Source organism: Ranitomeya imitator, chromosome 7 (genome assembly GCF_032444005.1).
Source record: "Ranitomeya imitator isolate aRanImi1 chromosome 7, aRanImi1.pri, whole genome shotgun sequence".
In the NCBI taxonomy this organism is placed as follows: domain Eukaryota; kingdom Metazoa; phylum Chordata; class Amphibia; order Anura; family Dendrobatidae; genus Ranitomeya; species Ranitomeya imitator.
In genome coordinates this window covers 196954476-196981122 of record NC_091288.1, presented here as the reverse complement: position 1 = coordinate 196981122, position 26647 = coordinate 196954476, and the positions used below count along the sequence as shown (strand labels likewise).

At 44.8% G+C, this 26647-nt stretch overlaps 1 protein-coding gene across 1 annotated transcript in view; it reads left to right on the top strand.

Moving 5' to 3' along the window:
• MAD1L1 (mitotic arrest deficient 1 like 1) overlaps positions 1–26647 on the top strand; it is a 740224-nt gene that overhangs the window by 272967 nt on the left and 440610 nt on the right. The gene's annotated exons all lie outside the window — the stretch shown is intronic.

Below are 26647 nucleotides of genomic sequence, written 5' to 3'. Positions count from 1 at the left end.
GACGCCACTCCTCGAATGCCCACTTCATGGCTAGCAACTCTCGATTGCCAACATCATAATTTCGCTCAGCAGGCGAAAATTTCCTGGAAAAGAAGGCGCATGGTTTCATCACCGAGCAATCAGAACTTCTCTGCAACAAAACAGCCCCTGCTCCAATTTCAGAAGCATCAACCTCGACCTGGAATGGAAGCAAAACATCTGGTTGGCACAACACAGGGGCAGAAGAAAAACGACGCTTCAACTCCTGAAAAGCTTCCACAGCAGCAGAAGACCAATTGACCACATCAGCACCCTTCTTGGTTAAATCAGTCAACGGTTTAGCAATACTAGAAAAATTATTGATGAAGCGACGATAAAAATTAGCAAAGCCCAGGAACTTCTGCAGACTCTTCAGGGATGTTGGCTGAGTCCAATCATAAATGGCCTGAACTTTAACAGGGTCCATCTCAATAGTAGAAGGAGAAAAAATGAACCCCAAAAATGAAACCTTCTGAACACCAAAGAGACACTTTGACCCCTTCACAAACAAAGAATTAGCACGCAGGACCTGGAACACCATTCTGACCTGCTTCACATGAGACTCCCAATCATCCGAGAAGACCAAAATATCATCCAAGTATACAATCAGGAATTTATCCAGGTACTCTCGGAAGATGTCATGCATAAAGGATTGAAACACTGATGGAGCATTAGAAAGCCCGAATGGCATAACCAGATACTCAAAATGGCCTTCGGGCGTATTAAATGCTGTTTTCCATTCATCGCCCCGTTTAATACGCACAAGATTATACGCACCACAAAGATCTATCTTGGTGAACCAACTAGCCCCCTTAATCCGAGCAAACAAATCAGACAGCAGCGGCAAGGGGTACTGAAATTTGACCGTAATTTTATTTAGAAGGCGGTAATCAATACAAGGTCTCAGCGAACCATCCTTCTTGGCCACAAAAAAGAAACCCGCTCCCAATGGCGACGATGACGGGCGAATATGACCCTTCTCCAAAGACTCCCTCATGTAACTCCGCATAGCGGCGTGCTCAGGTACAGATAAATTAAACAGTCGACCCTTAGGAAACTTACTACCAGGAATCAAATCGATAGCACAATCACAATCCCTATGCGGAGGTAGGGCATTGGACTTGGGCTCATCGAATACATCCCGGTAATCAGACAAGAACTCTGGGACCTCAGAATGGGTGGATGATGAGATATACAAAAATGGAACATCACCATGTACCCCCTGACAACCCCAGCTGGACACAGACATTGATTTCCAATCTAATACTGGGTTATGGACTTGTAGCCATGGCAACCCCAACACGACCACATCATGCAGATTATGCAACACCAGAAAGCGAATATCCTCCTGGTGCGCAGGAGCCATGCACATGGTCAGTTGGGTCCAATACTGAGGCTTATTCTTGGCCAAAGGCGTAGCATCAATTCCTCTCAATGGAATAAGACACTGCAAGGGCTCCAAGACAAACCCACAGCGCCTAGCAAACTCCAAGTCCATCAAATTCAGGGCAGCGCCTGAATCCACAAATGCCATGACAGAATAGGAAGACAAAGAGCAGATCAAAGTAACGGACAAAAGAAATTTCGACTGTACCGTACCAATGGTGGCGGACCTAGCGAACCGCTTAGTTCGCTTAGGACAATCGGAGATAGCATGAGTGGAATCACCACAGTAGAAACACAGCCCATTCTGACGTCTGTGTTCTTGCCTTTCAGCTCTGGTCAAAGTCCTATCGCACTGCATAGGCTCAGGTTTATGCTCAGATAATACCGCCAAATGGTGCACAGATTTACGCTCACGCAAGTGTCGACCGATCTGAATGGCCAAAGACATAGACTCATTCAGACCAGCAGGCATAGCAAATCCCACCATGACATCCTTAAGGGCTTCAGAGAGACCCTTTCTGAAAATAGCTGCCAGCGCACATTCATTCCATTGAGTGAGCACGGACCACTTTCTAAACTTCTGACAATAAATCTCTATCTCATCCTGACCCTGACACAGAGCCAGCAAATTTTTCTCTGCCTGATCCACTGAATTAGGTTCGTCGTACAGCAATCCGAGCTCCAGAAAAAACGCATCAGTATTACATAATGCAGGATCTCCTGGCACAAGGGAAAATGCCCAGTCTTGAGGGTCGCCACGTAATAAAGAAATAATGATCTTAACTTGTTGAACTGGGTCACCAGAGGAGCGGGGTTTCAAAACCAGAAATAGTTTACAATTATTTTTAAAATTCAAAAACTTAGTTCTATCTCCAGAAAATAACTCAGGAATAGGAATTTTAGGTTCTAACATAGGATTCTGAACCACTAAATCTTGAATGTTCTGTACTCTTATAGTGAGATTATCCATCAAAGAGGACAGACCCTGAATGTCCATGTCCACACCTGTGTTCTGAACCACCCTGATGTAAAGGGGAAAAGAAAGACCGAACACAGTGCAAAGAAAAAAAAATGGTCTCAGAACTTCTCTTTTCCCTCTATTGAGAAGCATTAGTACTTTGGTCCTCCAGTACTGTTGTGAACAGGTAATTCAGAACCACAATGGACCTTGAAGTTCAGAGCACACAAAGTGACCTGACATTTACCAAAAAAATAGGACAAGATCTGAGACGTGGAAACTCTGCTGACCGCAATCCCTAATCCTATCACACCACACTAGAGGTAGCCGTGGATTGCGCCTAACGCTCCCTATGCAACTCGGCACAGCCTGAGAAACTAACTAGCCCTGAAGATAGAAAAACAAGCCTACCTTGCCTCAGAGAAATTCCCCAAAGGAAAAGGCAGCCCCCCACATATAATGACTGTGAGTAAAGATGAAAATACAAACACAGAGATGAAATAGATTTAGCAAAGTGAGGCCCGACTTACTGAATAGACCGAGGATAGGAAAGATAGCTTTGCGGTCAACACAAAAACCTACAAACAACCACGCAGAGGGGCAAAAAGACCCTCCGCACCGACTAACGGTACGGAGGTGCTCCCTCTGCGTCTCAGAGCTTCCAGCAAACAAGAAAAACCAATAAAGCAAGCTGGACAGAAAATATAGCAAACAAAAATAACACAAGCAGAACTTAGCTTATGCAGGATAGAAAGGCCACAGGAACGATCCAGGAGGAAGCAAGACCAATACTAGAACATTGACTGGAGGCCAGGATCAAAGCACCAGGTGGAGTTAAATAGAGCATCACCTAACGACTTAACCTCATCACCTGAAGAAGGAAACTCAGAAGCCGCAGTACCACTCTCATCCACCAAAGGAAGCTCATAGACAGAACCAGCCGAAGTACCACTCACGACCACAGGAGGGAGCTTGGCCACATAATTCACAACAGAGACCACTGTCTTATTGTGGACGCGCATAATGTGTGTATACAGCTTATTAATTATTTTCCATTTTTTTACTGTTTTCAGATCACCAATAAAAATAGATTTTATAGGTAATACCTATGCATTTGCATACTTAATTTCTCTTTTTTTTTTCCTTTGGAAGTATGTGCAAGGTTGATCCCAATTTATTTGGTTGTGATTCCATTTCTTTTTACTTGAATCTTGCACATTTGGGCAGCTCCATGATTGTGCAGTGATTTCACTATTTGGTATGTTAAAAACAAAAAACAAACCCCTTATGTTCTGTGTTATACCCTATGCATGGGCGGTTGATGACTCCTGCCTTTGGCCACTGAGACACCCTTTGCCCTGGCAGGGGGCGGTTCATGACTCCGGGTTTTCGTGGCCATTGAGTCACGCTCCACCCCTGCAGGAGGCGGTGAGTGCATGACTCCTGACTTTGATGGTCATTGAGTCACGCTTTAACCCTTTCAGGGGCAGTGCATGACTCCTGACTTTGGTGGCCACTGAGGCACTCTCTGCCCCTGCAGGGAGGCGGTGCATGACTCCTGATTTTCGTGGCCATTGAGTCACACTCCGCCCCGGCAGGCGGCGGTGCATGACTCCTTCCTTTGGTGGCCATTGAGTCACACTTCGCCCCTGCAGGGGGAGGTGCATGTCTCCTGCCTTTGGTGGCCATTGAGTCACGCTCTGCCCCTGCAGGGGGTGGTGCATGACTTCTTCCTTTGGTGGCCATTGATCCATGCTCCACTCTTGCAGGGGTGGTGCATAACTCCTTCCTTTGGTGGCCATTGATCCACGCTCCACTCTTGCAGGGGGCGGTGCATGACTCCTTCCTTTGGTGGCCATTGAGTTACACTCTGCCCCTGCAGGGGGTGGTGCATAACTCCTTCCTTTGGTGGCCATTGATCCACGCTCCACTCTTGCAGGGGGCGGTGCATGACTTCTTCCTTTGGTGGCCATTGAGTCACACTTCACCCCTGCAGGGGGAGGTGCATGTCTCCTGCCTTTGGTGGCCATTGAGTCACGCTCTGCCCCTGCAGGGGGTGGTGCATGACTTCTTCCTTTGGTGGCCATTGATCCATGCTCCACTCTTGCAGGGGTGGTGCATAACTCCTTCCTTTGGTGGCCATTGATCCACGCTCCACTCTTGCAGGGGGCGGTGCATGACTCCTTCCTTTGGTGGTCATTGAGTCACACTCTGCCCCTGCAGGGGGTGGTGCATAACTCCTTCCTTTGGTGGCCATTGATCCACGCTCCACTCTTGCAGGGGGCGGTGCATGACTCCTTCCTTTGGTGGCCATTGAGTCACACTCTGCCCCTGCAGGGGGTGGTGCATGACTCCTTCCTTTGGTGGCCATTGAGTCACACTCTGCCCCTGCAGGGGGTGGTGCATGACTCCTTCCTTTGGTGGCCATTGAGTCACTCTCTGCCCCTGCAGGGGATGGTGCATGACTCCTTCCTTTGGTGGCCATTGAGTCACACTCTGCCCCTGCAGGGGGTGGTGCATGACTCCTTCCTTTGGTGGCCATTGAGTCACTCTCTGCCCCTGCAGGGGATGGTGCATGACTTCTTCCTTTGGTGGCCATTGAGTCACACTTCGCCCCTGCAGGGGGAGGTGCATGTCTCCTGCCTTTGGTGGCCATTGAGTCACGCTCTGCCCCTGCAGGGGGTGGTGCATGACTTCTTCCTTTGGTGGCCATTGATCCACGCTCCACTCTTGCAGGGGGCGGTGCATGACTCCTTCCTTTGGTGGCCATTGAGTCACACTCTGCCCCTGCAGGGGGTGGTGCATGACTCCTTCCTTTGGTGGCCATTGAGTCACACTCTGCCCCTGCAGGGGGTGGTGCATGACTCCTTCCTTTGGTGGCCATTGAGTCACACTCTGCCCCTGCAGGGGATGGTGCATGACTCCTTCCTTTGGTGGCCATTGAGTCACACTCTGCCCCTGCAGGGAGTGGTGCATGACTCCTTCCTTTGGTGGCCATTGAGTCACTCTCTGCCCCTGCAGGGGGCGGTGCATGACTCCTTCCTTTGGTGGCCATTGAGTCACACTCTGCCCCTGCAGGGGGTGGTGCATGACTCCTTCCTTTGGTGGCCATTGAGTCACTCTCTGCCCCTGCAGGGGGTGGTGCATGACTCCTTCCTTTGGTGGCCATTGAGTCGCACTCTGCCCCTGCATAAAACATTACACTGTATAGTTTTTTCTCTCTACGTTGTTTCTTTAAGATTTCAGCTTGTTGGTTGTTAGTGGCCGCACATTTTCTAATGGGTGATAATCATCCTCACACCTCACGGGATGTATATACTGCCGTCATAAAGCGGTAGAAGCCGCGATATACCCTTCCGAATGATCACAGGGCTCCTTGATTAGCTCCGCTGTCAAGTCTCCACTGAACATCACATTGATTGGTGCGGAAACTTGAAAATGAAAAGTTTTGCGGTTTTGTTTGATCTGTGCACTCGTACGGCTGTAAGTGATGTTTTATGATTAAGACAATGTCTCTTGCTAATTATATCATAACCTTTTACTGTACGGCTGATTAATGAGATGCAAATGAATCATACCGGAGTCAGTAAATAGAAAATGTGCTGCTTTATGCTCTCCGAGATGCATTAAGTATCTCTCCCCCCTTTAAATATGAATTCATCTTCATTTATATGGATGTTTTGTAACTTCATCTTCCTACAAAGAGACAGAAGGGCATAAATCTTTACTGCACAAAGTGCCTGAATATGAATGGGACCACATAGTGCTGTGTGTGGACCTCAGTGGGGACAGCGCCCCTTGTGGCTATTCTGTAACTACACGTCGGATAATTAAAGGAGACTGGTGTTGGATTAAAGGGGATCTGCCACCAGGTTTTTGCCATCTCTTCTGAGAGCAGCGTGATGTAGGGGCTGAGATCCTGATTCCAGCGATGTGTCACTCTGTTTACTGGGTGTAGCAGTTGTGATACAACCAGAGTTATCTGTGATGTAGATGTAGCAGTGCTCTGAAAGCTACCCCTTGTATAACCCCACCCACACCATTGTTTTCTATGTACATTGAATATTGACGTAAGGTGCCAATCAGCGCTGGGGACAATGGTTGGACCAGTAGGCACGAGACACCTAGTCCTGCAGTAATAATATCCTGCTGATAAAACACTGATCGTACAGAAACTATAACACACAACTTAGTAAGTTATAGATTGCTGAAATCAATGTCTCAGCCTCATGGTACCCTCAGATTACATAGCAAGAACATGCTGACAGAAACGCTGAGATTATATGCAATTTTTACATACCGGTACTTTTGTTTTCAAGATGCGCTAAAAAGCCTAGAGTGAAAAAAAAAAAAAAGGGCACCGAAGAACGCAAAGTTGTCCAGCTTCCAGCATGGATTTCTGGGAACTGTAGTTCACATCTGCTGTTATCTAATGCGCAAAAGTGATTATTAAACTACAACTGACAGCAATCATTGCGAGAACTGTCGGCTTTCCTCAGATTCTGTAGTATTTCTAGGCGGGAAACGCTCCTGAGGGTGAATGATGACAGGCAGTTCTCTCCTTGTGGTGAATGGTGCTGATATTAATGGTTTCTGAGGTAAATGTCACCTTTATTGGTCTTTATTCGTGTAATCTGCCTTCAAATGTGAAAACACAACTGATATCATATGTTATACCTGTGCTGTGAAGTAAATGTCGGTTTCCCTGTCTGGTAGGTGGCTGAGTGTCATTTTTTCCCCCTATTTATGATGTTCATTCTGTGGTAAAAATGTCCTGGTGACACGAGTCTCTGGGTCAGTACAATTATGGCGATACCAAATGTTATTTTTTTGTGGTTAAAAAAAAAAAAAAAAAAAAAATTGCCATTTTCTGAGACCTGAAACATTATCTATCTATCTATCTATCTATCTATCTATCTATCTATCTATCTATCTATCTATCTATCTATCTGTCTATCTATCTGTCTATTATCTATTTTCTATCTGTCTGTTATCTATTTTCTATCTATCTATCATCTATCTATCTATCTATCTATCTATCTATCTATCTATCTATCTATCTATCTATCTATCTATCTATCTATCTATCTATATCAAGCAATTCCCACTCCACATAGCAGGCACAGGCCACATCTAGCTCCATCGTGTCTAGAATGGAGTTGCTCCTGTGAGGTATGGCATCAAGGGTAAGGTAGACGCCTCATGGATATAGATGTGAGGGGGGGAATGAGAGAATAATAATAATCTTTATTTATATAGCGCCAACATATTCCGTAGCGCTTTAGAGTTTCAAACACAACAGTCATAAGTAACAACTTTAACAATACAATAATTAAAGCAAAATAAGACGACTCTGTTCGTGAGAGCTTACAATCTACAATGAGGTGGGAGGGATACAAAGTACAGGTGTGTATTTACAATGATGTATTTACAATGATGGTCTAGCCATCTTCAAGGGGTGGGGGATAGATGGAGATAGTGAATGGGCTACACACACAAAACATAAAATGAGTTTGGTTAGGGAACGTGATAGGCCGCTCTGAACAAATGTGTTTTGAGCGAGCGCCTAAAACTATGCAAATTGTGGATGGTCCTAATATCTTCGGGTAGAGTATTCCAGAGGATTGGCGCAGCACTGGAGAAGTCTTGGAGTCAGGAATGGGCGGTACGGATTAGTGCAGAGGTTATTCGAAAGTCATTTTCAGAGCGCAGCGGTCGGTTAGGCCGATAGACAGAAATGAGGGAGGAGATGTAAGGGGGGCCGCACTGTGGAGAGCTTTGTGGGTGAGAACAAATACTTTGAATTGTATCCTGTAATGAATGGGCAGCCAGTGTAACGACTGGCGAAGAGCGGACGAGTCCGAGTAACGATTAGCTAGATGGACCCTGGCTGCTGCATTAAGGATGGACTGGAGAGGGAAAAGTCGCGTGAGGGGTAGGAGGGGGGCAATTAATAGAGAGTTGCAGTAGTCCAGGCGGGAGTGGATCAGGGCGACAGTGAGGGTTTTTGTTGTTTCCATGGTGAGAAAAAGGCGGATTCTATAGATGTTCTTTAGGTGTAAGCGGCACGAGCGGGCAAGAGATTGTATATGGGAGGTGAAGGAGAGATCGGAGTCAAAAGTAACACCCAGACAGCGCGCCTGCTTCCGGGGTGTTATGGTGCCACCCACTTAAAGGGAAACATCAGGTATAGGGAGGTTAGTGAACAGCGGGAGCAGAAGAAGTTCCGTTTTGGAGAGGTTGAGTTTCCGATAGAGAGCGGACATTATGTTGGAGACTGCGGACAGACAGTCACTGGCGTTCTGTAGTACAGCGGGGGTAAGGTCAGGGGATGACGTGTATAGTGGTGTGTCATCAGCATAAAGATGGTACTGAAAGCCAAATCTGCTGAGGGTCTGTCCAATTGGGGCCGTGTAGAGAGAGAAGAGAAGAGGGCCAAGGACTGAGCCCTGAGGGACCCCGACAGTGAGAAGTGAGGAGGAGCAGCTGCAGTATGAGGCTGTGTATAGAGGAGAGTGAGGTGCTGCAGTGGAAGCTGTGTATAAGGCCACATTCACACATTCAGTATTTTACCTCAGTATTTATAAGCCAAAACCACGAGCGGGAGAAAAATGCAGAAGTGGTGACATGTTTCTAATATACATTTCCTCTGATTGTTTTACTCCAAGTTTACTGAGGTAAAAATACTGACCAAATAACGTGTGAACGAGGTCTAAAGGAGAAAAGTGTGGTGCTGCAGAAGTAGGCTGTGTATCTGATACGCTTTATTGCAATTAGTGCAATTTCTCTCGGGATCAAGTGTTTCCAATTGTATATGGAAGAGGAGTGTGAGGTACTGCTGGAGGAGGCGACTATCAAGCAGAAAAGCTGTGCTGTAGATAAATGCTGTGTATAAAGGAGGAGTGTGAGGTGGAGGAGGAGGCTGTGTATAAAGGAGGAGTGTGAGGTGCAGGAGGAGGCTGTGTATAAAGGAGGAGCGTGAGGTGCAGGAAGAGGCTGTGTATAAAGGAGGAGCGTGAGGTGCAGGAGAAGGCTGTGCATAAAGGAGGAGCGTGAGGTGCAGGAGGAGGCTGTGTATAAAGGAGGAGTGTGAGGTGCAGGAGGAGGCTGTGTATAAAGGAGGAGTGTGAGGTGCAGGAGGAGGCTATGTATAAAGGAGGAGCGTGAGGTGCAGGAGGAGGCTGTGTATAAAGGAGGAGCGTGAGGTGCAGGAGGAGGCTGTGTATAAAGGAGGAGTGTGAGGTGCAGGAGAAGGCTGTGTATAAAGGAGGAGTGTGAGGTGCAGGAGGAGGCTGTGTATAAAGGAGGAGCGTGAGGTGCAGGAGGAGGCTGTGTATAAAGGAGGAGCGTGAGGTGCAGGAGGAGGCGGTGTATAAAGGAGGAGCGTGAGGTGCTGGAGGAGGCTGTGCATAAAGGAGGAGCGTGAGGTGCAGGAGGAGGCTGTGTATAAAGGAGGAGTGTGAGGTGCAGGAGAAGGCTGTGTATAAAGGAGGAGTGTGAGGTGCAGGAGGAGGCTGTGTATAAAAGGAGGAGCGTGAGGTGCAGGAGGAGGCTGTGCATAAAGGAGGAGTGTGAGGTGCAGGAGAAGGCTGTGTATAAAGGAGGAGTGTGAGGTGCAGGAGGAGGCGGTGTATAAAGGAGGAGCGTGAGGTGCAGGAGGAGGCTGTGTATAAAGGAGGAGCAGGATGAAGCTGTGCATAAAGGAGGAGCGTGAGGTGCAGGAGGAGGCTGTGTATAAAGGAGGAGCGTGAGGTGCAGGAGGAGGCTGTGTATAAAGGAGGAGCGTGAGGTGCAGGAGGAGGCTGTGTATAAAGGAGGAGCGTGAGGTGCAGGAGGACGCTGTGCATAAAGGAGGAGTGTGAGGTGCAGGAGGAGGCTGTGTATAAAGGAGGAGCGTGAGGTGCAGGAGGAGGCTGTGTATAAAGGAGGAGTGTGAGGTGCAGGAGGAGGCTGTGTATAAAGGAGGAGCGTGAGGTGCAGGAGAAGGCTGTGTATAAAGGAGGAGCGTGAGGTGCAGGAAGAGGCTGTGTATAAAGGAGGAGCGTGAGGTGCAGGAGGAGGCTGTGTATAAAGGAGGAGCGTGAGGTGCAGGAGGAGGCTGTGCATAAAGGAGGAGCGTGAGGTGCAGGAGGAGGCTGTGTATAAAGGAGGAGCAGGATGAAGCTGTGTATAAAGGAGGCGCGTGAGGTGCAGGAGAAGGCTGTGTATAAAGGAGGAGCGTGAGGTGCAGGAAGAGGCTGGGTATAAAGGAGGAGCGTGAGGTGCAGGAGGAGGCTGTGTATAAAGGAGGAGCGTGAGGTGCAGGAGGAGGCTGTGTATAAAGGAGGAGTGTGAGGTGCAGGAGGAGGCTGTGTATAAAGGAGGAGCGTGAGGTGCAGGAGGAGGCTGTGTATAAAGGAGGTGCAGGAGGAGACTGTGTATAAAGGAGGTGCAGGAGGAGGTTGTGTATAAAGGAGGAGCGTGAGGTGCAGGAGAAGGCTGTGTATAAAGGAGGAGCGTGAGGTGCAGGAAGAGGCTGTGTATAAAGGAGGAGCGTGAGGTGCAGGAGGAGGCTGTGTATAAAGAAGGAGCGTGAGGTGCAGGATGAGGCTGTGTATAAAGGAGGAGCGTGAGGTGCAGGAGAAGGCTGTGTATAAAGGAGGAGCGTGAGGTGCAGGAGGAGGCTGTGTTTAAAGGAGGCACGTGAGGTGGAGGAGGAGGCTGTGTATAAAGGAGGAGTGTGAGGCGCAGAAGGAGGCTGTGTATAAAAAAGGAGCATGAGGTGCAGGAGGAGGCTGTGCATAAAGGAGGAGTGTGAGGCGCAGAAGGAGGCTGTGTATAAAAAAGGAGCATGAGGTGCAGGAGGAGGCTGTGTATAAAGGAGGAGTGTGAGGTGCAGGAGGAGGCTGTGTATAAAGAAGGAGCGTGAGGTGCAGGATGAGGCTGTGTATAAAGGAGGAGCGTGAGGTGCAGGAGAAGGCTGTGTATAAAGGAGGAGCGTGAGGTGAAGGAGGAGGCTGTGTTTAAAGGAGGCACGTGAGGTGGAGGAGGAGGCTGTGTATAAAGGAGGAGTGTGAGGCGCAGAAGGAGGCTGTGTATAAAAAAGGAGCATGAGGTGCAGGAGGAGGCTGTGTATAAAGGAGGAGTGTGAGGTGCAGGAGGAATGAGGCCCCTTAACTGACGCTATTAAAAGTCGTATTGGCAGTCGTTAAGAGGTTAATATTGTGTTTAAAAAAAAAACAACTTTCACTTCAGCAAAATGGTGCCAGTAAACCTGCGAGACACGACACAGAGCAGGATATACTATATACGGGTGGAGATGACATACAGGTATATGCTATAAACAGGAGGAGATGACGTACAGGTATATACTATATACAGGGGAGATGACATACAGGTATATACTATATACAGGGGAGATGACATACAGGTATATACTATATACAGGGGGAGATGATATACAGGTATATAATATATACAGGAAGAGATGACATACATGTACTGTGTGTGTGTATGTGTATATATATATATATATATATATATATATATATATATATATATATATTATAGTGTGATTGCCGATGTCATGCTAATTGACAGTTGGCTCCCTGCAGTTAGGCAGCGGGGAGCAGCTGTCAAGCAGCATGACTTTGACAGTCAAGCCCTGTCAACACAGCAGAGAGGATGATAAGCTACTCTTCTTTCAGCATGACGTCAGCAGAAGCCACTGAATAACCGGCAGAAGTGGTCCGTGACCGGTCTGTTCTGGCAGACGTCGGAGTCGGTCACAACTTGCAGGTAGTTAGCAGCTATCTGCATGTAAGTTCTTAAACCCATAGGAAAAAAACTAATGGACTGGGGAGTTTGGCACTTACTTTTGATTAGCTAGAAGAGAATGGCAGCAAAGAGCATTCTCAGTATTGCACTATTTACCCTTTAAAAGGGTTGCGTCAAGTTATCACCTAACCCAGAAGGTCCCCATGATCCCGAGAATGAGGCTCCGCTGTATTCCACCTGAATGAAGCGTTGGTCCATTTATCGTCTATGAGACTGCTGGAGATAACTTCAGTCTCCAGCCAGTTCCATAAGCAATGACTGGAGTTGTATGGTTGTCTTTTAATCATGTGTCTTCTTTGTTATGCAACATTGTGGATCCTTATTTTTAACAAGTACTCTTGACCCCTCTCTTATGTCTTAGTTTGCATTCTTTATCTGATATTAAGTCACATTTCTACTTTGCAATCATTAACATACAAAATAATTAAGGGTTAAATCTTGATACAGGAAATATATATATATATATATATATATATATATATATATATATATATATATATATATATATATATATATATATATATATATATATATATATATATATATATATATATATATATATCTTGGTACCGTGTTAGCCAGTAGATAGAAAAATATTTAGAATTGAGAGTCCTCAGTGGTTGATACTTTTTAATGGCTAACTGAAAATATGGTAAACAATTGCAAGCTTTCGAGACTACTCAGGCCTCTTCATCAGGCAAAGACTAAAATAAATTCTGGAGAATTACATATTTATGCACAACACATCACAGAAAAAAAACAAACAAAAAAAAAAAACATAGATAAGACAGGTGACATGAAGCAGAATTACCATGAGTGATAAACAGTTATGTCCATAAATATTGGACCAGTTCTTAGAAAAGGAATGTTTTATTGTTCTGTGATTGGGGGCTGGGTCTGTTGTGATGACCCCAAATGGTCTGAGGGGCAAGTTCCTTAGTTGATGTAAAAAGACATAAATCCATGCGACACATTCATTCCTGCACTAAGAGTGTCAAAGATCATCATCAGCTTATATTCCCAAACTGTTATGTTAAATCTTGACATTCTTCATGTAACTGTAAAACCGGGTCATTGTTTTGTTGCAGTACATCTCGGCCAAGTACCTTTCCAGACTTCTATAATGAGAAGATATTTTCTCCCAAACACAGAATGTCCCATGTTTCCATTTATAAAAAGTAAAAAAAAAAAAAAAAAGTTTGACCGGCAAAGGCGATGGGTTAATAACGGCATCATTACAGCAGTATCACAGTTATGACTTGTAACCCAGTCTCCTCGCTCTCCACTTGAGCTGATGTGGACCCAGGCAGCCGTCCTGTAATTGCTATGTTTACTGGGGAATTGGGACAGAACACTTTATGCTAAGACCCAAGACTGCAATTTAGTTGGTTTCTCGAACACTTACTTTAATGATCTGCAACATTTATAGACGTGCTTAGAGATGTGATGGTTTTCGCTCTCCGTACGGTTCATGTGTGTGGATTAAACACATAAACTAGATAGAAACTCTTCCGTCTGATTGAGATCCTGATGAGATCACGTTTGTTTCATAGTTTTAGGGATGAAAGAAGACACAAGTCCAACAGTTCCAACCTATATCCTAACGTGTTGATCCATGGGAAGCCAAAACCCCCACAAGGCAGATGCTAATTACCCCATATTAGGGGAATAATTCCTTCCCCATTTAGACTAATTTCCTTGTTCAACATCCCATTTTTACGATCGAGTATCCATAAACTGTAATATTATTTTGTTTTAGGCCCTCCTTGTGTGAATCGATCATTACCTCATAACTAGACATAGAGCATTTTTTTCTTCATTGCTGTAGGGCGAAGTGTAACAAGATCATTAGAAATGGCATGGTACTATGTCCATCCATGATCTACTAACATGTATACCTGGAAAAGTTTATGGTGTATACTAAAACTCCATCCTGCTCATTAAACAGAGGCCAAAAGAGTATCTGTTTGGCTTCCATTGAGCTGGTATCACTGTTGCCTTCAAGCTGCGTCTCCATGGATGGTCCTTCCACTTCTGGAAAGTCTGCTTTTGTGTAGAGTTTGTGAGCTGTGCCCCAAATGATCAGGTAGAGTTCCCTAAAATGGTCAATCACAGAGAGACCGGAGCAGCTGTAGAAGTACAAGGGAAATTCATCGATGAGTGTTCAACCTTGTTTTCCAGCCAGGACAATGCCACCGCCTAGAAAGAGATGTTACCCATGCCTTTAAAAAGTAATCCCTATACTCCATTGTGATAGGAAGCTTGCCATTATTCATTTCACAACCCTAGACCACCAAGCGTCCTGACATTTCTCCTTCATTTCCTTGAACCACCAGGAGTTCTGATGTTAACGCCTTCACTGCCCAGAACCACATGGAATCCTTATAGTAATGCCTTCACAGCCCTGAACAATGCCAGAATCCGGTCAGCTTTGGTGCCCCTACGCTCCTCTGATTCTTCAGAGGCAAAGCCACCTTTCTTTGCAGCATTGAGAGAACATTGTTTGGGCCAGCAGTGCACCCGTTCTGCTGGTCCAAAACATCAATTAATCAGGAGCACACTGCCAGAAGATGGCATTCTGCTGCAGATGGATCTGAATAAGTTGGAAACTTGGGCCGAAAGGTGGCAGATGCAGTTTAACAATGATAAATGTAAGGTTATACACATGGGAAAAAGGAATTAATATCACCATTACACACTGAACGCGAAACCACTGGGTAAATCTGACAGGGAGAAGGACTTGGGAACCCTAGATAATGATAAACTTACCTGGAGCAGCCAGTGCCAGGCAGCAGCTGCCAAGGCAAACAGGATCATGGGGTGCATTAAAAGAGGTCTGGATACACATGATGAGAGCATTATACTGCCTCTGTACAAATCCCTAGTTAGACCGCACATGGAGTACTGTGTCCAGTTTTGGGCACCGGTGCTCAGGAAGGATATAATGGAACTAGAGTGAGTACAAAGGAGGGCAACACAATTAATAAAGGGTTTGGGGAACTACAATACCCAGAAAGATTAACAAAATTAGGATTATTTAGTCTAGAAAAAAAGACGACTGAGGAGCGTTCTAATAACCATGTACAAGTATATAAGGGGACAATCCAAATATCTCTCTGAGGATCTGTTTATACCAAGGAAGGTGACGGTGACAAGGGGGCATTGTCTGCGTCTGGAGAGAAGGTTTTACTATCAACATAGAAGAGGATTCTTTACTGTTGGGGAGAATCTGGAATTCCTTGCCTGAGGAGGTGGTGATGGCAAACTCGAGGGGTTGAAAAGATGCCTGGATGTCTTCCTGGAGCGTAACAATATTGTATCTTACAGTTATTAGGTTCTTTAGAAGGACATAGATCTGGGGATTTATTCTGAAGGAATATAGGCTGAACTGGAAGGAAAAATTTATTTTTTTCGGCCTTGCTAACTATGTTACTATGTAGATGAAAAGTTACTCACTGGTAACATCGGAATCAAAGGTAGAGATAACCAGCCTTTTTTTTTTTTTAGATAAAAAATTGAGAAATCTTTATTTCTAGTCTTGAATAAAGCAGAATTTTCCTAGTACTATAAAAAGAATGAGCAATTTTTTTTCCCTATGCGTTTCAGACTGAAACTCGGTCCTTATTCAGTCTCTATTTTCAGCTGCCAAAGAGGGAGACAATTAAGAGCAGCAGCACCACTATCTAAAAATGTTTTTTTTTATGCAGAGAAACACAAATTGCTCTAAAACCGTGATTAGCATCTTTTTAGTGGCTTTGACATCACTTATTAGAACCATTACAAATATGAATGATATAGTATAAGGCTCTTGGATCAAGTATGATTTTTAATAAGGGATAACTTGCAAAGTTTCTTGATTTTATGAACAGTTTGCGATTTTACCCATTTATCAATATTGATACTAAATCTTAAACATTAAATTTATAAAATAGTTTATGATTATTTTAGGTTGAAGGTAGATGTAAGTCCATCGAGTTCAACTTATAACCCAACATGTTGATCCAGAGGAAGGCAAAAATGCTATTGGACAGATGCTAAGAGCTCCGTATTAGGGACTCCGCATACGCCAATCAAACTAGTTTCCTGGATCAACACCCCATCACAGAATCTAATACCCATGGCTAGTGATTGGCGAACCCGAACAGTAAAGTTTGGGGTCTGTACCGAAAACCTACTGTTTGGGCACGGACCCCGAACACAGACTTCTCCAGGAAGTGACTCCGGTGTTGCTGTTCAGGTTTGGCACCACAAACATCGGGTGTTTCCCATGCTGTCGTCTGCATGACAGTGCGAGAAACACCGGTGGCTTTGATCAGCAGTAAGATTATTACCGCTGGTCAGAGCTCCAACAGCTGTGACCACTGGTAAAAAGTTTATCTCCGGCCACCAAGGAATCAGATGATGTGAGTACTAATACCATCAGCCTATGTCTGCTGCTGCCAATAATGGCAAAAGCAGGCATTGGCTGATGGGAGTATTTATCAGCCGGTGCTTTTGCGACAAATAAATAATAATAAAAAATGTCTTCTATTTTTGATAGCCAGCTTCATCTTGGCTGCTTATCAAGAATAAAGGGGTCCCCAGGACATGAGGAATCTGGGTGGGGCTCATGCAGTATATGGGGGGGCTTTGGGGCTCAAGCAGTATATGGGGGGCTGTGTGGGGCTCATGCTCTATGTAAGGCAGCTGTGTAGGGCTCATGCTGTGTATGGGGAGGCTGTATGGGACTCTTACAGTATATAAGGTGCTGTGGGGGGCTCATATGATATACAGAAGGGGCTGTACTTGGGTTCAATTGATATATAGGGGGATGTCAGCATATTTAATTCTGCTCAATATTAAGTGATACAATTAATAATATAATCAATAATATAATAATATATTGATTTTAATTTTGAGCAGAATTAATTCCAGTCTGTTGGGTCGGCCCTCCACAACCGTCACGGTCTCTCATGTGTCCCCTCGGGAAAATGAATTGCCCACCCCTGCTCTAGATGCAGTCGCAGGCCTAGGTGTAACAAGATCATTAGAAACATCTGTGTACTGTCCCTACATATACTTGTGCATTGTAATGAGATCGCCCCTAATCCTTCATTTTTCAAAAATAAATTATCCCAAATTTGATAACCTGTCCTAGTTTTGCAGTCAAATTTGGTCGCACTTTTCTGTACCTGCTCAAGTTCAGCTATGTCCTTCTTTTTCACTGTAGCCCAAAATTGCATTTTTCTGTTGCCATTTTTACAAAGAACACACAAAAAACAAACAAATATGGTTTAATTGCACAGTGTAAATATTGCCTAGTACAAAAAAATCTAGATATTAGCAACTAGATCAACAGAAAGAGAGATTGCAAAGTTGTCAAATGCCTCAATTAATTGACCATGCATTATTTTTTATTGTGGCAGTCAATTAGCAAATAGAATAATTAACTCTGTAATTGAGCACTAATTACATCTCCAGCATGAATGCAATCAGTTTCATTTAGTGCTGATGTCATATCCTGAACGCTCGCCGCACTTTGCCCAGTGCTGAGGGTAGCAGTATTTGTTCTGTCTTCTCCAAGTGATTCGTGACTTCCCACAACAAATGAAACTTTACTTAATGACTACAATACCCTCTATGAAATCAATTAAATGGTTCCCTTTCAGCCTCCACTAAATTAATACGTATTCAATTACCAAAGCAACTAATGGAGTGTAATGCAGAATTTATTACCATCAAGAAATCACTCCGGTGCAATTCCTTGTCATGCTCGGATTATTTTTACAGATTGTTGTGTCACAGATCATCTTTAGTGCATAGCATTACTTCAACGTCAGTTTTTTATAGCACTCGGTATCCGCATACCAGGATTACCTGTATTAAAGGGAATCTGTCAGCAGGTGTTGCGTAGTGACTGTGGACACCTACCTGATCCCTCGAACTAGGGGGCGCCCAGGGAGTTGTGAGGCTGAAGGTGTATAGGACTGCACTAATCAGACTGACAATGGAAGACAGACAGGGATGAAAGAAAATTACAGTCATAGAAATATACTCACAAAGAACAGGAACACAGGGTAGTAGAAACTATATAGAAGAGGATGATGATAAACATGCCAACAACCTCCACCCAGAAATCTCCTGAACAACTCTCAACCACCTACTTCAAACTGAATTTCTCCTACACCAAAACCTGGAAGTAAAAACTATCACTGGCAATTCCCAAGTGTCAGTGGCAAGCTTTTATAACAGAGGGAGAGTGGCCAACACAGAACACCTGAGCCAATTCAGGATGGAGAGCTCCATGAGATCAACTGAACTCCTTAACCTTTGCAATAACAGAAAAAGGAAAAACTGAACTGTTTAATAGGATGGTGAATCAGTTCTAATCAGTGCAAGATTTTGTGTGACCAGACTCTGCACTCTTCTTGCCCCTCTCTGTCACTGTATCCCCGTGACAGCAAGAGAGAGGCTGAAACACAGAATTCAGGGATGTGTCAAAGTGCGTGCTGCTGTTTACTAACTGCGAAGGATTTATCACTAAGAGATTAACATTGCTGGATTACACTAGTCCGGCAATGCCCCTTCCTGTGATAGCCACCTCACTGTCTATGGGCTTTGTAAACAGAGTCTGGGGTGGGCGGGATTAGCTTTCTCAGCTCTGCTTCATTCTAAGTCTAAAAACTCTTGATTGTGTCAGCACTGTTGGATTCAGCCTGTCATTACCTACATCATGCTGCTCTCAGATGAGGTATCAAAATCCTATTTCTATGAAAACAAGATAAGCAACTTTTTGATATACCGTATATACTCGAGTATAAGCTGAGATTTTCAGACCTTTTTTTGGGCTGAAAGTCCCCCTCTCGGCTTATACTCGAGTCATACCCGGGGGTCAGCAGGGGAGGGGGAGTGGGGGCTTTCTAATTATACTCACCTACTCCTGGTGTGGTCCCTGCAGGTCCCCGGCTCCCTGGCGCCCCAGCTTCTTCCTGTACTGAGCAGTCACATGGTACAGCTCATTACAGTAATGAATATGTGGCTCCACCTCTATGGGAGGTGGATCCGCATATTCATTACTATAATGAGCGGTAACTGTGACCGCTCAGTTCAGGATGAAGCTGCCGGCGTCGGGGAAGCAGGGTCTGCACCGCGCCAGGAGCAGGTAAGTATAATGGGGAGGGGGAGCGCAGCGCGGCGCGATATTCACCTGCTCCCCGTTCCGGCGCCGCTCCATCTTCAGCGTCTTCTGCAGTGATGCTCAGGTCAGAGGGTGCTGTGACGTGGTTAGTGTGCGCCCTCTGCCTGAACGTCAGTGCAGAAGATGCTGAAGATGGAGTGGCGCCTGCAACGAGGAGCAGGTGAATATTAAAAGTGACGGGAGCCTTAGCGACGGAGAGGTGAGTATGTGATTTTTTTTTTTTTTTTGTCGCAGCAACCGCAAATGGGGCAAGTGTTTGTATGGAGCATCTATGGGGCAAGTGTCTGGGCCATAACGTTTGTGCAGCACTATATGGGGCAAGTGTCTGTATGGGGCCATAACGTTTGTGCAGCACTATATGGGGCAAGTGTCTGTATGGGGCCACAATTAACGTTTGTGGAGCATTACGGTATATGGGGCAAATATCTTTATGGAACAATCTTATGGGGCCATAATCAGCATTTGTGCAGCATTATATTGGGTAAATATCTCTATGGAGCATCTTATGGAGCCATTATTAACCTTTACGCAGGATTATATGGGGCATATTTTAATATGGAGCATCTTATGGGGCCCATCATGAACTGTATGGAGCATTATATGGGGCTCCTGATTCAATATGGATATTCAAAAACACTTAACCTACTGATGTCTCAATTAATTTTACTTTTATTGGTATCTATTTTTACTTTTGACATTTACCGGTAGCTGCTGCATTTCCCATCCTAGGCTTATACTCGAGTCATTAAGTTTTCCCAGTTTTTTTGGTGCAATATTAGGGGGTCGGCTTATACTCGGGTCGGCTTATACTCGAGTATATACGGTACTTTATCTTTTTGTGCCCTTTTGTTTAAGGTCTCTGCTCTCAGTAAGTGAAGAAATACCTTTTTGCTTGAATTTAGAGTCTGAAATCCCACTCTTTCCTAGAGGATGTACGTGGTATTGCAGCTCAAGTCTATGAAAGTCAGTGTGTGTGAGAGCTGCAATCTGACCAATGTACTGGTGAGACAGGTAATGAAAACAGCCATAGGTTTCTAGGTTTCTCTTGTTCTTGTTATTTTTTTCAAATCAGCAGAAGGGCAAAAGTTGCTGTTAAACTCTTGTGCTTATCTCCATTAGTAACATCTGCCATTGCGAGACTATTGCGCTGCCACTATACAGCAAAATTTGGCAGGTTCGCCTCAGTGTCCCCTAATGTGTTTTGTTACCTTAAGGGGATTGTCCATACTGATGAAAATGATTAGGAATCGGTCAACAGCATCCGATCAATCTGTGTCTTGTCGATCAGCTCCGGCCGGTGTAAATGGTGAATGAAACTGAATCATCAAAGCTCAGTTCACTGTGCGATGGCTAATGACAAGAATTGCAGATGAGTTTTTCATTCAATTGAATACAGCTAATGGGTGGGCACCTGGATGTCGGACCCCCACCGATATGATGGGTCATCAATATCACAAGGCTGGGCAGTGTTTTTAATAAAGTCCTAAAACCATTAATGTTGACATCGCAGCTCCATGAGCTTCTGGAATGGAGAAGCGTATTTCTGATGGAGTCTAGACCGCGAACATTAATTTATAACGTCTCTCCGCCTCTTTATGTGAAAAACTTTGACGGCGCCCCCAGCAGTAAGAGGACAAATGTTTACAGTGTGTCTCAATTGTGGCCTCCTCTTCCCGCACTTATGTCTACTCCATAGACAATCAAACTTCTTTCCTCCCTGCCTCCAGGTTAGACACTAATTACCGATCAGTTTGTAAAGTCGCAGGTCACCGAGGTTTTCGAATTTCAAGCCCATAATTATAATCACTAATTGCCAATTCAGTCTGATGTTGACAGCTCCATCTTTGCCAGATCTGAATTTAAGATGTGTACCTGTGCGTAATGACAGAGTCATCTATAATACATGAAAATCAGTTCTTTAATCCTCAATTTCAATTATATATTCTGTTTAAAGCCCATAGTTTTTTCTTTCTTTTTTTTTTTTATAAAGCGGAAAATGTGAAGAGAGCTCTGCGAAAGGAAGAGTTTAACAAAACGACAGTCCATCCTGGAGTCCACAATTCATGTTTCATTCATGGTTATCCGTTTGCATGACATATTTTGTTTTTGTTTTTTTGTTATTGAATTTATCTATTTTTATAAGGTGGGTTTTCTCATGTTGTTTCTTCATGAGTGCACCCTGTAAAGAGTGACCGTTCTGACCAGCAGCATGGTTGCACCACTGGTCGAAACTGCGCTCTCCGATGCTGCAAGTTGAGGTTGCTTTGCCTCTGCAGCATCGGTGGAGCGCAGGGACATAGAAGTTCACTGGATTCAGGGATCTTGCCAGCTTTAGAGCAGTGCCTGCAAGCTCCGAAGAAGAGAGCTTCCAAGCGCTGCATTCCTTGGCAAAGAAACTATGCAGTTACATCTAAGCAATGAGCAGTAAGCCGTGGAAGTCAAAATCCCTCCATTCTTGAGTACAGAGGATTTTCAACAAGAATTAAATTGCAAAGTTACTTGTTTTTACATGTCACGCTCCACAAGGAGAAACATTACCCCTTACACCCCAGTCACAGGCCTCTACTACAGCCAAATCAGATCTCTTGCTTTGCACTGATGAAGGACAAACACCCCGAAACACGTTTCCGCAAATTGAGATTCTGCTTTGGCTTTTAAGGCTATGTTCACACCTTGCGTCGGGTCCCTGCGGGTTCTCCCGCAGCGGATTTGATAAATCTGCAGGGCAAAACAACTGCGGTTCTCCCTGCAGATTTATCGCGGTTTGTTCTGCGTTTTCCGCTGCGGGTTTCCGCCTATACTATTGATGCTGCATATGCAGCAATATGCAGCATCAATAGTAATGTTAAAAATAATAAAAATTGGTTATACTCACCCTCTGATGTCCGGATCTCCTGGGCGCTGCACCCGGCGGTCCGGTTCCTAAGATGCTGTGGGAGAAGGACCCTTCGTGACGTCACGGTAATGTGACCGCGACGTCACCGCAGGTCCTGGTCGCACAGCAACTCTGACCGGACAGCCGCGTGCAGCGCCCAGGAGCTCCGGACATCAGAGGGTGAGTATAACCAGATTTTTTATTTTTTAAACCCAAATATGGTTCCCAGGGCCTGGAGGAGAGTCTCCTCTCCTCCACCCCGGGTACCACCCGCACATTATCCGCTTACTTCCCGCAACGTGGGCACAGCCCCATGCGGGAAGTAAGCGGTTCAATGTATTCCTATGGGTGCAGAATCGCAGCGATTCTGCACAAAGAAGTGACATGCTGCGGGTTGTAAACCGCTGCGTTCCCGCGCGGTTTTTCCCGCAGCATGTGCACAGCGGTTTGCGGTTTCCATAGGGTTTACATGTTACTGTAAACGCTATGGAAACTGCTGCGGACCCGCAGCATCAAAATCGCGGCGGTTCCGCGGTAAAAACCGCTAAGTGTGAATATAGCCTAAGTCATATTTCAAAGCTCGTTATAGGGTCAATATTGACTTTTTGGATTGATACTCCCAATAGGTGGGCTAGAGTTCAAGTCATCTTTCTCTCTGAAGAGGCCATTTGCATACGTGAAAAACTGATGGTTGCAACATTTTCTGGGTTACTTTTCCCGGCCGATCACAATTGATTATCTATATTCGGGCAGGTCAATTAGCACGGTAATGTCGTTGAACATTAATGATCTAATGTGACAAGGAAAATTGTATCGTGCAACGCTTGTCCTAAATGTTCATCAATAGTCCGGCAGATCAGACCTGTCCGGGCTTTAATTGCTTACTAATTGCACATTTGCATCTGCTTTAAAATGGCCACGTTTCTAAGCAATCCTGCCGGCGTGTGCTAGACACGGACAGAATAGCCAAAACCTTATTATAAATCCCAATCACAAATCAGACCTGTTCTTCAGATTTACAGTGTACTAAATTCTTTATGATGGCTGCTGTGCTGACTTGTTTGACTGGTCCATTAAAAGCTATTGAATATCGGAATGATTCCTTTACATCCGAGCCCTGTAGGAATTGTGAATTTTAATGCCTCGGTGCTTTAGTTTTATTGCATTGTGTTCTTTATCATGCTGCTGCCTGTCCCTGTATGGTTTACCAATCTGCATGCCTTCCATGGTTTTTGGCTGATTTTGATCACTTTTGATCTTGGTCCGCTATGGCAATCTATTACAGATTCTTATACATGTTTTAAAGGGATGTTGTTAGCTCCAAAATCCATGTCTGTGTTCATGCCCTAGGGAGCACTGCGTTAAGAGGAGCCAAGTTTTGGAAAAAAAACATTCTATATTTTCATTTGTGGTTGAGCTGCTTCGAGCACATTGGATAGCTGAGTGGCGACCACCTCCTCGCTGCTGGGACCTCCCTTCCTCATTCAATTTAGTAACTATATCAAAAGGCACAGATAGTTTTAGTTGGGTTATGTGCCGAGCAATTTAGGTTAAGTGAAGTTGCCCAATGGCAAGTGCAGTATTCATGTTTTTTTTTTAGATCTGTTGCTTGTAGTTCTAATTTTTGTACCCCTTCACCACTAGTAACAGTAAAATTAACAGTGGGGAATAGAAGTATTTGATACACTACCAATTTTGCAAGTTTTCCCACCTATAAAGAACTAGATGGTGGCCCGATTCGAACGCATCGGGTATTCTAGAATATGCATGTCCCACGTACTATATTGCCCAGTCACGTTGTATATTGCCCAGCCACATAGTATATTGCCCAGCCACGTAGTATATTGCCCAGTCACGTAGTATGTTGCACAGCCCGCGTAGTACATTGCACAGCCCGCGTAGTATATTGTGCAGCCCGCGTAGTATATTGCGCAGCCCGCGTAGTATATTGCCCAGCTCGCGTAGTATATTGCCCAGCGCGCGTAGTACATTGCCCAGCCCACTTAGTACATTGCCCAGCCACGTAGTATATTGCACAGCCCGCGTAGTATATTGCCCAGCGCGCGTAGTACATTGCCCAGCCCGCGTAGTACATTGCCCAGCCCGCATAGTATATTGCCCAGCCACGTAGTATATTGCCCAGCCACGTAGTATATTGCACAGCCCGCATAGTATATAGCAATGTGGGCATCATATCCCTGTTAAAAAAAAAAAAAAAAAAAAAAAGAATTAAAATAAAAAATAGTTATATACTCACCCTCCGTTGGCCCATGGATCCAGGAAACGTTTACCGACGCTCCCTGCTCGCTCCGGTTTCGAGTGCATTGTGGTCTCGCGAGATGATGACGTAGTGGTGCGTTACACCGCAGCATAACGCGGTCCATTAGCGCTGCCATTAACCCTGTGTGAGCGCTGACTGCGGGGAGTAAGGAGCGGCCATGTTGCCGCCGGACTACGCCCGTCGCTGATTGGTAGTGGCAATGGTTGTGGGCGTTTTGCCACGACCAATCAGCGACTTGGATTCCATGACAGACAGAGGCCGCGACCAATGAATATCTGTGACAGAAAGAAAGATAGACAGAAGAACAGAAAGACGGAAGTGACCCTTAGACAATTATATAGTAGATAAAGAGGTCTGTAATTTTTATCATAGGTACGCTTCAACTTTGAGAGACAGAAACTTAAAAAAAAAAAAATCCAGAAAATCACATTGTATGATTTTTACATAATTCATTTGCATTTTATTGCATAAAATAAGTATTTGATACAATAGAAAAAGATAAATTAATATTTGGTACAGAAAGCTTTGTTTGCCATTACAGAGGTTAGACGTACCTGCCTTTCTTGACCAAGTTTGCACACACTGCAACAGGGATTTTGGCCCCCTCCTCCATACAAATCTTCTCCAGATCTTTCAGGTTTCGGGGCTGTCGCTGGCCGGGCAACATTTAGTTTCAGTTCTCTCCAAATATTTTCTATTGGGTTCGGGTTTAGAGACTGGCTAGGCCACTCCAGGACCTTTTAAATGTTTCTTACGGAACCATGCCTTAGTTGCCCTGGTTGTGTGTTTCAGGTCATTGTCACACTGGAAGACCGAGCCACAACTCATCTTCAATGCTCTCACTGAGGGAAGGAGGTTGTTGGCCAAAATCTTGCTATACATGACCCCACCCATCTTCCCTACAATACGTGCAGTACTCTTGTCCCCTTAGCAGAAAAGCTCCCCCAAAATATGATGGTTTCCCCACCATGCTTCACTGTTGGGACGGTGTTCTTGGGGTTTTTACTCATTCTCCTTCTTTTTCCAAATATGGCGAGTGGACTTGATACCAAAAAATTCTATTTTGGTCTCATCTGACCACATGACCTTCTCCCATGCCTCCTTTGGATCATCCAGATGGTAATTGGTAAACTTTAAATGGGCTTGGACATTATCTGGTGTGAGCAGGAGGACCTTGCGTGCCCCGTGGGATTTGAATATATGATAGCATAGTGTGCTTCTAACAGTAATGTTTGAGACTGTGGTCCCAGCTCTCTTCAGGCCATTGATGAGGTCCTCCTGTGTAGTTATGGGCTTATTCCTGACCTTTTTCAGAATCATCCTTACCCCACGAGACAAGATCTAGCATGGTGCCCTAGACCGAAGAAGATTGACAGTCAACTTGTGTTTCTCCAATTTTCTAATTATTGTGCCAACAGTTGTTACTTTCTCACCAAGCTACTTGCCTACTGTTGCCTGTTGTCCTGTAGCCCATATAAACCTTGTGAAGGTTTACAATTTTGTCACCGGTGTCATGTCCTTAGACAACTCTTTGGTCTTGACCATGGTGGAGAGGTTGGAGTGTGATTGAGTGTATGGACATGTGTCTTTTATACAGGTAACAAGTTTAAACGGGTGCGATTAATAGCGGTAATGATTACAGAGTAGGAGGCTTCTTAAAGAAAAACTTATGGGTCTGTGAGGGACAGAATTCTTGCTGGTCGGTAGGTGATCAAATACTTATTTCATGCAATTTACTTATGCAAAAAAAAAAATAAATGGTAAAATCAGTAGAGTATCAAATTCTTACTTTCCCCACTGTATATTCTGTATTTCAATCTAGCGTTTTATTTCACATGCCAACTATTGAATGCCTTAATTTCAAGTCTTCGGCTGCCAGTGGTCTTAGAAAAGACATGTATTACGTGGCCGTCGCCTTTCTCTGCTGCACTGCCATTTACTATAGGGGATAGTTTTTTTTTTTTTTTTTTTATAAACGGGGAATGCAGAATGGAAATATCCCCGTCTGAAAGTGATGATAAGGCTTTATTAGCGTCTATTGTCTGCCGCCAGAAATTAAACGTTCAAATGCAGCCAACTCAAAAGAGTATTTGTGACTATTTCAGAGAGTTGTTAATTGTCCCCAAACTGTTGTGT